This window comes from Apteryx mantelli, chromosome 3 (assembly GCF_036417845.1).
Source record: "Apteryx mantelli isolate bAptMan1 chromosome 3, bAptMan1.hap1, whole genome shotgun sequence".
Lineage (NCBI taxonomy): Eukaryota > Metazoa > Chordata > Aves > Apterygiformes > Apterygidae > Apteryx > Apteryx mantelli.
The window spans coordinates 40,419,624-40,432,404 of NC_089980.1; positions in this window are offsets into that span (position 1 = coordinate 40,419,624).

Genomic DNA, 12,781 nt, shown 5'->3' on the forward strand with positions numbered 1-12,781 from the left:
GTGTGTGTCGAAGAGCTTTAAGAAAAAAGAAAAAACCCAAACATCTGTAAAAGCAAAGAGCATGCACATTTTGCAAAAGAACAATTATAGGATCTGCTTTATAGGGCCCATCTTCTGCTATTGAATTAGATCCACGTTTCACTGCTGAATTAGGCAAAAACAACTGTCTTAAAGTTGAACAATTTCTTCAACTTCCACCTCACTGAACATTTGATCAATTGGGTTGATAGTTTATCCAATTTCTCAAATCCTTGCGTGCACATTTTCACTCATGTTGATAACTGTACCAAGAATATCAAAATGCTAACTAAGCAGCTATGCTTCCTATCATCCCACATGAAAGAAAGAGGTTGGTACCAACCTAATATAAAAATAGAAAGATTCAATCAACATATAGTTGGCTTCATTACTTTATTGTTCAAAAACTAAGGTCTAAAGAGATGAACAGAAACAGTTCCCCGATACTAAACAAGAACTGAATTCCACTACTATTATTAGGAAATACTCATTTGTGATCTGAGAATGCTGATGAGATATACAGAGTTATGCTTTAATCTCAACTTACAAATCATTGTACTCTAGCTATAGGACAATAAAGTTAGTTTTAAAACCAAAACTGTTTTGGTTTCACTGAAAAGAACAGCTCTAAAAGTCATATTTTTCTTATAGATTATTAAATGCCATATGATGAGGAAGTAGTAAAAGATCACTTAACTCTAATCTACTATACTATAATCATCTTCTCTTTTTTTCCCATAAAAAAAAATCTAAATAGGTACAATATATGTTCTTCCTGTAAGTCTCCACCAGAAATAAATTATCTTGCTTCATTTGTCTTTGCAAATTACAGCTGTTGGACTGGGAGTTTTACAAACTCTACACTTCAGTTGTTCAAGCCCGTGTGTGAAACACTTCATATTGTTCCTGAGAAATCTTATGATCCTGATACGCAGGGTTAACCTGCTACAACCTCCAGCAATAAATAAGAATGTTCACATAATTCATAGGAGACTGGAGTCTGTTGATCCATAACCTCCCTAAATTAGCAGTTTCTTACAAGCTGCATCCTTTTTATATGCTGAAGATGAAACACCAGAGCATGGATGTTACAGGAATTTCAATCTTCTTTCCTCCATCATCTTGATTTCCACTCCCTTCCAGATCTCCTGCTTGCCTCATTGGTAGTACTTGTAACACCTTCCATGCTCAGTCTTGCTTTCCCAAGCCAGCAAGAATGCCATACCAAATTCACAAAACATAGATATCGTAGATAAAACAGTAGATGATGCTGAAGTGCAGAAGCAGGAGAAACTGGGTTTCTCCTTCCCCCCCACCTTCTTTCTCTACAGTTAACTAATTACAAAACTGATATATGCTGATGCCTAGGACATACTAGGCTTCAAGACCAACACAACCCAGATTCCAGCCTTTTCAACCAGCTCCAGTGCTTCAGTGCTGTAAGAAGGCTAAAATTTCAGTCAGGTTAATTTTGCTTGCTGTTTCATTTCAGGATGACAAGGCTTGTGTGTTAGGCTTAATTATTCCAAATAGCCTTTTACTGAAACTTTCCTCTCAAGGGCAAAACTTCATGCCATTTCTATTAATAGCACCTGGAATATATCAGTGGTCAATAGCCTTCACTCCCTACTAACTAGTCATAAATACAGCTAGATAAGATATAAGAATGATATAGAATCAAACCTGGGTAGCAATGGCATCTACTTTTCCAATAAAAGCAGAAACAGCTCAATGCACCAGGAAAGCAGAATCAAACCCCGCAGATCCTGAATACAACAGATGGGGGGGGGGGGACACCAGTCTGTTCCAGTGCTTACCAGAATCATTGCCTGCTTTTGTTTTGACTAGTGTGTCCCTGAAGTAAGTCTATGGACTTCAAACCTATTGAAGCAATTTTTTCCATTGCCTTCATTTCACAGTCCAATACCTCCATGCTAAGCAGTCAGCAGCATGATGGCAATTGAATCACAACAGTTTCCACCTGCAATAGCTTCTCCTCAGATACCAAGATCACAGCTCTTCCAACAATCAGTGTAGGCCATCATCTTGCCACAGAATGAGTCAAATCAGGTTAACAAGTTCACTTGAAAATGTTAATGATTAATTACTAGCTTTAGAACTGTTATCGCAAAGAAAAAAAAATATATGTAAGCTTCAGATGCTGTGGCAATGAAGATATCAACCAGTTTAGGTCTATACACACATGACTTCCTGTGGTAGTCCATTTATGTGTGGGCTACTCTGTACTGAGAGTGCTATTCCTGATGCGTCCTGTTTCCACTACTTGCAAAATTACTAGAGCTGCCATACTCCTGCTAGCAGTCTTCCGGACAGGAACATGTGCATACTGAGCACTGGTTTCCTAACTAAAGAAGACCTTTTGCCAGAGAAGTTACTCTTCTCATTTTCCTCATCTCAATTTACTGTTGGAGAAATAGTTTCCATGGCAAAATGTTAGTCCTGTAGGCAAATCTTGATAAAGCCTATTTGTTGAAGCTTTCCACTTGCAATCAACATTTGCCCACTGAAACCAAAGCCCTTCCTTTTCAACAAGAGTTTTGCCCTCCATCATTTGGTTCTGGTTTTGAAAGTCTTTGCACACAGGACACATCCTTACTCTTTTATAGGTAGATGTGTGAGAGCATCAAGAGAGCTCACTTTTTGCCATCTATATAATTAGTACGTTCAGTGGAAACGTAAATGTTGTACATTAATTCTCAGATCTGGAGCATGTTTTTAGATAACACAGAGATATTACTTCCAAACAAAGCAACAGCATTAATAAACACAGTACCAGGAAATCTACAAAGGTTAAGTGATTTTCTACAGAGTAATTCATTCTGCTAATGAGTTTGTTACGACAACGCTCTCTGTGTGCGGTTATTGCGTATGTATCTTTCATTTGTGTGTTCGTATAATTCATGGTGGTGCAAAATAAATTTCTGTGTGAAGTGTCCTAATAGATGAAGTGAGGCTATAATATTCTTCCAGAGCTTGTTCATTACCATATGCACTGGCACGGAGTCCAGAGGGAGAGGAAGACATTAAACATTAAGCAAAACAATTGCTGTCATCCTCCAGAGGGACTAGCTTTGTAAACTCTTGTGTTAACACTATACAAAAGACTTGAGTATTAGGGTAAAATTAGAACGATAAAGGGAGGCAAACATCTCATCCTCAACTTCATGAGATTTGGTTGGATAACTAACAATATGTGGATTTTCATCCTAAAAGGACAGAACTCGTCCTCGCACAGCTGCAGATTGTACACCCCTGAGAACTAATTGTCACTGGCAAACATAAAAGACGACAAAACAAAAAAACGTTTCCAGTGTTTTCTATCCACAAAGCTGAACCACTCCCCTGTGTGTGTTTTCAATTTAACTAAAATAGATCACTGTGTGTAAACAGCCACTCTATCTGCATCATTCATATTTGATGGACTAGTCAGTATAACAGATACTTTTATCCATCCCGTAAGCAATGAGAAACTAGACACTTCAGTGCCTTGTGCTCCTCTCAGTTAACATGAGTGGCAGCAGCTGTTATTCTAGGCTCCTTAGCATGTAATGTTTGATGGAAAGACAGGAAAATTGGAGATGTGTTTAGTGGAATCAGGTATAACAAAAGTAACTTCCATGACCAAACACTCCCAGGAGGGTACATAGGAAAGCTCTTGCCAGGTTTGTTAACAGCAGCCCAAGCATTTTTTTCTTAGGCTTTAGAGGCCATATGATAATAGTACTCCTATCAGGTTAAAAAGTAAATTACAGAAGAGATACCACATGATCTCAAGATGACTTCATTTATTTTGGCAGGGAAGCTCAAAGGTGGCCTAGAGCACTGTGACCAGAGATGATTGTAAAATATGTATTGGGTAGATGGGCTTGTGTTTCAGATTCGGTTTTACATGTATGACCTCACATGCCTATTAAAATAAGAGGTATGTGAGCAGACATTTTAACAGTTTAGAAGCCAAGAGGAGATATTGCCACTTCCTTCTGCTTGGAGGGCAAGAGTAGCTAATTGACATGAGAACAAACGTAGCATTTAAGAAATGGCAGGTGAAGGAAGGCAATCCCTCCTGATCTGTGCATGTACCAAAATAAAGGAACTCCTGGCATGACCTAGTTGAAGGGTTTGCTGGTGGTTGCAGTGCAGTATAAGAAATCCCATTAAACATAAGAAAAGTGTTTTTTTATAGTGAGGGTGGTCAAGCACTGGAACAGGTCACCCAGAGCGGCTGTGAAGTCTTCATCTTTGGAGATATCCAAAACCCAGCTGGGCAATGCCCTGAGCAACCTGCTGTAGCTGCCCCTGCTCTGAGCAGGGGATCAGACTGGACCATCTCCTGCCGTCTCTCCCGACTTCAACTGTTCTGTGAAAGGGAAGTTGGCAAGGCAAGGCCAGAGACAGGAAAGGATATCACTCAAGCGTCACAGGTGTCTGGCAGCAGGCTAGGGAGGGATCATGTAGACAGACCAGGAGAAAAGAGCTTCCTTTCCTTCTTTTGAGTTTCCCCCCTGACCACAGGCACCTTTGGTATTAGAGTTTGGGGATGGAGGGAAAGAGAAAGAGACTCCATGGCCAAAGTTTTGAAGGTCTGAGACGTAGAAGCAGCAGGTGAGAAGGAAGCCGCCTAGCCTGTTTTAGGACATACCCCAGGGAAGCTCACTAGACCTCCCACCAACTGGAGTTTTAGCGTGGCCCACCCTGAAGACTAAGGAGTTAATTCAGTTTCTTCATTTGTGGCCTTGCTAGAGAGGGCAGTTGCAGCCCGATTTTAAGTCTCTGTTCTGAAGCAAGAGCTGACAGAAAGAAAACTGTAACTTTTATCTTCTCCTTTGGGAAGAAACTGGAAAAGGTTTGCACGAAGGTCATTTTAATATTAAGCCAAAGCTCCAAGAGCCACCAGACAAACAGTTCTGTTTTTCCAAATAAAGAATTAGTAACTACATGGATATAAAACTTTCTCCTCTCATTTTAGCTAGCTGGTCCTTCCTTATTCCCAAGGGAATACAGTCATTTCTTGGGCATGTTTTTACACATGCCACTGAGATCGGAACAGCAAACAGCCTGTGCTCGCTTAGAGGTTTTACAGCATGGGGCCTCTGTAAGGACTGAAGGAGCAGAGGATGAAAATACCCAGTGCAGAGTGGGAATGGGCCTCAATTAAATCCACACCTTGAGGTATCCTGAAGCCAGGACTACCTTCAGCTTCTGAAAGTCTCTTTGGTGGGTGTTATAACTTGCTTACAGCTAAGGTGGGAAGATCACTTCTCTCAGTTACTAAAAATACAGTCAGGGAAACATTACCCTCCAAATCACTTTAATATGCATCACGCTGCCACATATACTTCATGACTCCATTTGCATCCTATGGGTCAATTCAGTTCAAATCTACTGCCACTGCCAAGTTCACGCAGCTAGTAGCTTTTCCCTCACACACCCCAGAGAAACAGGGAGAACAGAGGACAAGAAGGTTTTCCGTGAGGCTCCTATTGAAAAGCAAAGATGCAGCTCCTCTTCTGCCCAATATCATTGCTTGCAATCACTGAAGGCAGACCGTAAAGCAGAGAAAATTGCTCGGGAGGCACAATTACAAACTAGTCGACTTAAAGCTGCATTTTTAGATGAAATCAGCCCGATCTTGAGACATGATCCATGAGATGTAAGCAACATGGCACCACGTTGAAGGGTTCCCATTTTCTTGCAAAGTGAATCAGTAACTGATGATCACAAGGCAATATGGATTACAGAAATACCACTGAGGTGACCTCCAGCTATGAAGGCCACATGGAGGACATACACAGAAGCACCATGAGAGATAAGAAACAAGGGGCTCTGGCTCCTTCCCCTTCACCTCCACATGCAAAAGTCTGCCACAGATAGAGCCACAGGTAGAAGGAGTTGCCCTTTCTCTGTACCTTATCCCCTCCGATGGTAAGTACAGCTGGAAACTCATCCAAGCTGCACATTCTGCTGTGCACTACAGCTGGCTGGATACAGGAGGAGGAGTATACTGCAGATTCTTACAAATATGATGCTGTTCCCAGACTAACAAAGCTTAAAATTCCTTTTGGGTGCTCCAGAAAAAAGCAGGACCTTTCTATTCTATATGTCTCTCCTAAGAGTGTCTAAAGCCCTGAAAATTAAGCCTTCAAGGATTTGTATGTATTCCTTATCTTAAACTATTGCTTAGCAACAGACTTTAACCAAGGACTTGTCTGTGAAACTGCGAGGTATATCCACATATGCTAAGTGCAAAGCCATAAACACACCTTTCCAAATTATCTCTGCTAGGATCACATATGTAGCTGATGATCAAACTGAGCAGAAGGTTATCAGTGGTATATGCTCTCGGTGCTTTTGCAATGCTAATAAAGTGATCTTGACCCGAGTGAATCCAAGCCTGTTCACTGCAGAAAAGGTATCTGTGCATACCAAGTAGTCTGCACACAGAACAAGTGCACAGCAGGAGTCAATATGATGCTGTTTTGTGACTACTCCTCCCACATGGAGCAAGGCGATCTACGTGTTTATATAGTAAGCATTAGGTGTTCCACTGATAACATTAGTATGTGCACGCATAGCAAGAAGAACTCGGCTTTAAAAAAAAAAAAAAAAAAATCTGTCTTAAACATGACTTTAGATATCATCTAGGTAGCTATCAATCCAGCTATTCTATTAATCCATTAGTAGGGCAAAGCTTAATACCATTAGCATATCAGAAACTGGATTCATCAGATAGATAGTCCTGAGTTGTACTTTTCAGCCATGTTACACAGGAACTAATTTTCTCTTCCAGCTACCAGGCCATAATCTACCACTGTAAGCCACAACATAAATATAACCCACATCTATATGCAAGATTGGGCCTGGAAAGAAATGTGAGCACAGGGGGCCTTCTTACCTCTCTGCTAAAAGTTGTATCAAACTCAAGAGGTTGGCAATGTGCTTAAGCAAGGGTTGTACTGTGGAGAGCTCACAATCACCCCTGTAGTTAAAGGATCCTTTCCTTTGCATAGTTTTTTTTCCTATGACACAGGAAGAGGAGATGAATGTCACTTTATATTTAGGCTCAAGGGAGATGAACCACTTTCCTGCACTGAGCAGGGGTAAGAGGCATTGAATAAAGCAAGTGCAACAGCTGTGAAATAGCCAGTCCAGATATAGGGAGAGAGTCAGGTAGGGAGTCTGCAGCCCTCCTCCCACATGCACTAAGGAAATGCAGGTACAGGTGTGGCCCACCACACACTGTAGAAGCACACACTGCTGTCCTCCTCTCTCCAGTGGGTACCCACTGTCCCCAGTGCACCAGCATCACAGCTGCGTGTGCACATTTCAAAAGGGGAAAAGACATGCAAGGCAGAGTTTCAGAAGTAAAGAGGAAGTTCATCAGACTCTTGAAGTGGTTTTGTTCAGCACTGGCTCTCCCTCTAGTTTCACAGTAATTGCTAAACTACCTTTTACGTGACAATGTTATAACAGCCTACATCGTCAGAGTGCTTGGGGAGGCAGCAGGTAACCCCAGATGATCCTTATCTTTGCTGCCACATGCCTGTAACACCTTTGCCTAAGGCAAAGGCAAAAGCAAAACACACGACACTCCTGTTGGTGCGGTGCAATGTGTTGCTTGGGGTCCAGGGTATTTCCGAAGACACAGAGTAAAATCCTTAATGTCCAGTCAGAGCTACTGCAAAGGAAGAAAAGCCCTTCCAGTTGGAGGAAATGTGAAGCGCTGAACAGTAAAGAGCAGACAGCATATTACAGTAGTCCCCTGTGGGCAGCCCTGTTGTAAACAGTATCATCTCAGAGCTAACTTACAACTGAGCTGCACACTAGATTTGCGGCAGCTTTAGAAATTCCAGATTTTGAATGATTCATCTGAGACCCTTCATAGGCTCTAAGCACTGAGAGCAGAAGCTGCAGAAGTGCAACCCTTCTGCACTCAAGAACATAACAGCTTAAGACATGCCCATGTTCATGGCCATGTTTGCAAGAGTGAAACGGATACTCAGTTCTGAGATGCACTGAACACCCACATCTCATGCTGACGTCAAAATCGTAGGTGCTCCAGCTTTACTCAGTTTCTCACCAATTAAAAGGAGAACTGGGAATAAAGAGAGACAGGAGAAAGAGCAGGATACCCCTTCCATCCCCAAATCAAACCTCAGTGGTTGCGGCTTACAGCCCAGAAAATCAGATTTAGCCACATTTCCAAAACATAGATACTTTCCTGGTAGCCCACCCAATCTGGGAAGGAAGCGTATAGCCCTGCTTGGGATGGAGGGGAAGAAGAGATTGTCCTATGCCAGCAGGATCAAGCCACTCTTGTCAGTGCTCAGTAAACACAAGAAACAGAGGGGATTAAAATCCTTTCTGAAACTCTGATGACAAAAGGAAACAGCTATCCCATTATCCTTGTGCAGGTAAATATTTGAAAGCACCTATAAAGAAAACTCAGTCATGCGTCCCCTGCTACCTTGAAGGCAGCTGCATGAGTACAGTGGCAGCCACATTTATCCAAACAGCAACACAAGGAGGTTGAATACACCAAGTTTACAGGCAGCGATATCTGTTGATTCCTACTGAGTGCTACCATTTTATATAGATACCTGTTTTTTTAAATCCATGAAAGAATGTATTTTGCACTACAAGATGGGAATGCCAATATCACAGTGTCTGTCTTTTAAAGGGAGAAGAGGGAACAGCAAAGCCACCTACTCAGAGGGCAACCCCAGGGTTACATCAGCAGAAACATAATTAGTGGCAACAAAAATTACAAATGAGATATTGCTGGTTTTTTGAGTTATTCATCAGTCTTTTCCATCCATTCAGGGAAGAAAGAGAAGACAATGTAACTGCTTCTCACAGCAACTCATTAAACCAGGCACCACAGATCCACTTACAGAAAAGGCAATTTGAGAGCAAAGGCCAGCCCTTAAGCTGACAGAAGTCAAGAATTGTCTTCAGCGGACACTAGCTGAAGCGTTAATTGTAGGGCACAAGCACGTAAGCTGCTGACTTCTCCACACTGGAGCAAATGGGGTGGGGGGCAGGAGGGCTCCAGGATCAGGGTCTTGCTTTGAACCTTTCTCAGAGAGCTAAACTAAGCCAACGGACAAATACCAGGAGTGATAGCTGCTTGCTGGGCTGCCTGTCTCCCTTACGTGAGATGACACAACAAGCAGTAGGCAGAAAATGTGCTTTGGGGGCTCCTTTCTGCTCCTACTGGCTTTGCAATGGTAACACTGCTGACCACAGTGAATATGCACCTAATAATTACCACTATGGAAAGCGAGCAAAGGAGCAGGTCTGCTACAGCATTCAGAGAATGATAGTTTTACTTAGGAGTTAATTTCCTTTCCTGAACCAGTATTTCCAAATGCCTCTCAAAACCCCTTCCAGGTCCTTTCTGTGCTGAAGGGGGGGGTGGGGAAAGGTCTTCCCAACAGACCTGTGCTACCAGCAACTCTGTTTGGCAAGTCTGACACGGTCCAGTAAAACAGGCAAGAACCCTTTACACCTTCTCAAACTAGTAAATTGCACGTAATTCATCTGCCCAAAAGGGCACCTACGTATAATTAGACTCCTCAACGTGCACTTTATCACAGTCATTTAGATGGCGTACAGAGCAATCTATTCCTTACAGAGTTCTACAAAAATGTGGTATCAGACAACCTGCACATTATGGAGAGCTCACAACACAGAAACAGATGGCCACTTAAGCTCTCCTCTACCTTAGGATGCAAGTTTCATCCAATCTCTGCAGCAGCAACGACCTTTAGATTATTCAGATCGCAAGGGAGTCCGAAGTCTGATCTGAGATTGGATTTCATCTGTGCCAGGCACTGTAAAACTGCAGGGTCCTTCCCCGCAATGTTTACAGTTTAACTAGGTAATGGCTGGGATTACTAACACAGAATGGGGATGCAGCTTGTCCTTGGATGTGCAACAGGGCACAGAGGGGGACTAAAATAGAAGTTGCGCTTCCTTAATATCTCCACAGAACTGCAGGCAAGCTAGGAAGCATGCAGTCCCTAACAGCAGTCTCCTCCCTCACCCCTCAAGAGGCCTGTGCTGCAAAGATTGCAAGCAGGCCACTGGCAAAATTGGTTGATACCCACTAGATCACATTATTGCCAATATTTAAAATGATTCCCATGTGCCTAAGTGCAGTAAATCACTATTTTATCTCAGATCCTTAGCTAGTTACTGATTAGCAGAGCCTACAGCGTCACCACAAAGAGTTTACATGGATGGCGCTCACAAGATGATGCTCACCGCAGGCACAGGTAGCATGGGTACTCGAACGTTTACCAGTCCCACCTAACATGGAGGTCTCCTCCAGGTGGACGCAGCCCTTTGGTGACAGCCTAAAGTCTTCCTGTAGCAAGAAATACCGGAAGATATTGCAGCTTTCTGCTCTGATGTGTCTCAATCAAAGGGAGATTTATCATGCCTGACAAGGGTGTCTCTCCCACCCCTGCATTTCCCCATTTGTCTTTACCTCCTTTGAGGCAGCTACACCCATCTGCTCCACCCTCTTTCTGCCAATATCTTTCCATTACAAAAAGAAACAACACAAAATTAGTTTTCCCCTGGGTGTGTAGCAAGGTGGAAAGCACCACATGAGCCATGAGGAACTTCACAGAGAAAAAGACGTAGTTTTCCCCCAGTTTCCTTTGTTTCTCACAGCTCTCCTATTTCTGTTACGCCATATCTTGTTTGCAGGGCTCCTTGCACAGGGTGACTGCCGCAAACCGCTCCGCTCGCAGTGGCAGCTCGTCCTCCAGAAGGCGACCCGAGGGCAAGAGCACACCACAGCCACCACGTGCGCCTGCTTCGGCTCCCCTTCTTTCAGCGTTACCCAGGTACCAGGCCTGGTGCAGGCCCTCTTCTCATCTGCCAAGAAAGCAGCACCACACAAGACAGCTGTAAAGCAACAGCTGAGTCAAGACAGGATTTTCCCTCTCTTAGCAACCAGATGCTGCACTTACGCAGTACATCAGCATAAGCACACGCATTGGTAAGGCCAGTCAGCAGATGAGACCGTGATGTGCAGGACTCCAAAGCTACCATACATCTTCAACTCAAACTGAGAGGCAGCACATTTATTGCCTTTCAGAGCTAGTTCAGTGTTTCCCAAGCAAGTCTCAGCCACAAAACTTTGTGGAAAGCTTTTCTTGTCTGAGGAGCACCAGGAGCCATATGGATACAACACTACCAGGAAGGTCTCTGCTGATGACAAACAGCATGACATGCCCCCATTCTACCAATCCCTCTCCATTAACACAGCCCCAGATTTTCCACGACTTCTCTTTTTTCTCCTCTATGTCAGGCTGAGCAGTCAAAAAAGCATGTCACTTCCCTAATCTTGCCAAAAAGTTTCTGGTCCCTATAAATAGCCTCAGCAAGCTTTACTACCCAGTTCCTGACATATTTCTTGCAGAAGCTCAGTGCCACCGGACATGCCCAGTCATTGGCATTTGTTTCACAGCACACCTCCACCTGCGAGGTGCCCGAGTCCCACACCGTGCTGGGCAGCTGATGCCGTTTGCTCCAGCATCTCTCTCCTTCCTTCTGCCTTCCCTCTTCTGAACTGCACTACTGGCAGCAGGAAACAGCACAAACAAAACTAAAATACCCCCCCCACACACACCAATGCTTCAGACCAGCAACCCAGCAACCATTTGTTAGACTTCAGATCTAATCTTGAGCTTAGTGAAAGTTAGTAACGCTTCCAGAATGGTTACACACATTCAGCAAAGAGCAACAGTGACGAATTTAATACATTGTGGATTTATATACTTCCTTTAAACTTATTCCACACTTTCCTTTGACTGTGCCCTGCTTAACTTGTAGTATTAAGGCCCTATTATTTATTTCACTCATCTAAGCAGAAACATAAAACTTCAGCCCTCTCTGGGAACATACTCCAACATATCTACAGCACACATGCAGCATTTAATGAAGAAACTATCCTGTATTTTTAGAGCTACTTTAAGAAAATCATTAAAACCAAAAAAAGTAAACTTTGCATCCCTGTGAAGTGCTCAGTCTTAGAAGCCTCAGGAAGGAGGGTCCTTGCACCTTGCAAAGCAACTGTGTTGGTTAGAAAGCATTTCTGAAACATTTAAAAACAGAACAAGGAAATAATGGCCACTCCTGATTTAAAATGGCTGAACTGGTTTTCCTTGAGTCTACATGCATGAAGCCGATTTCAAAATGAAACTGTCTGGAAGAGTTCAGCTCAATATGTTGAGTTTCAAAAAGTTGTAAGCAATTGTAAGTGCCAGAGAAGGAGCAAAGATAGAATTAAAAACACTTTAGCAACCTTAACCAGTGCAGAGAGCGCTACTCCCATCAGATCCCCCAAATCCAAAAGGTGCTTAACACACACACATAGTGCTCACTACTTTACATTATTCATTGACCAAAGTACAATACTGAATTAGTGACATATAATACATTTCCATAGCTTGTTCCTTCTTTTATTGCTGTTAAATTAGGGTTTTCCTTTAGTTTTTAGAGCCTTCTTTTCAGATGAACATTTAGCTAATCATTGTTTGTTTGTTAATCAAGTTTGTTTCTACTTGCCCTGCCACAAGGTTGTTCAGCTTTGGGGTTTTTTTTTTTTAGAGCAATTCTTCAACCTCTCCCCCTCCCCAGTTCCTAAATGCTTGCCCTTCCCCTGAGCCTCCTGGCCTGTAACTCTCACTTCACTTTCCATTTCTCCCCAACTTCCTCTCAGATTTCC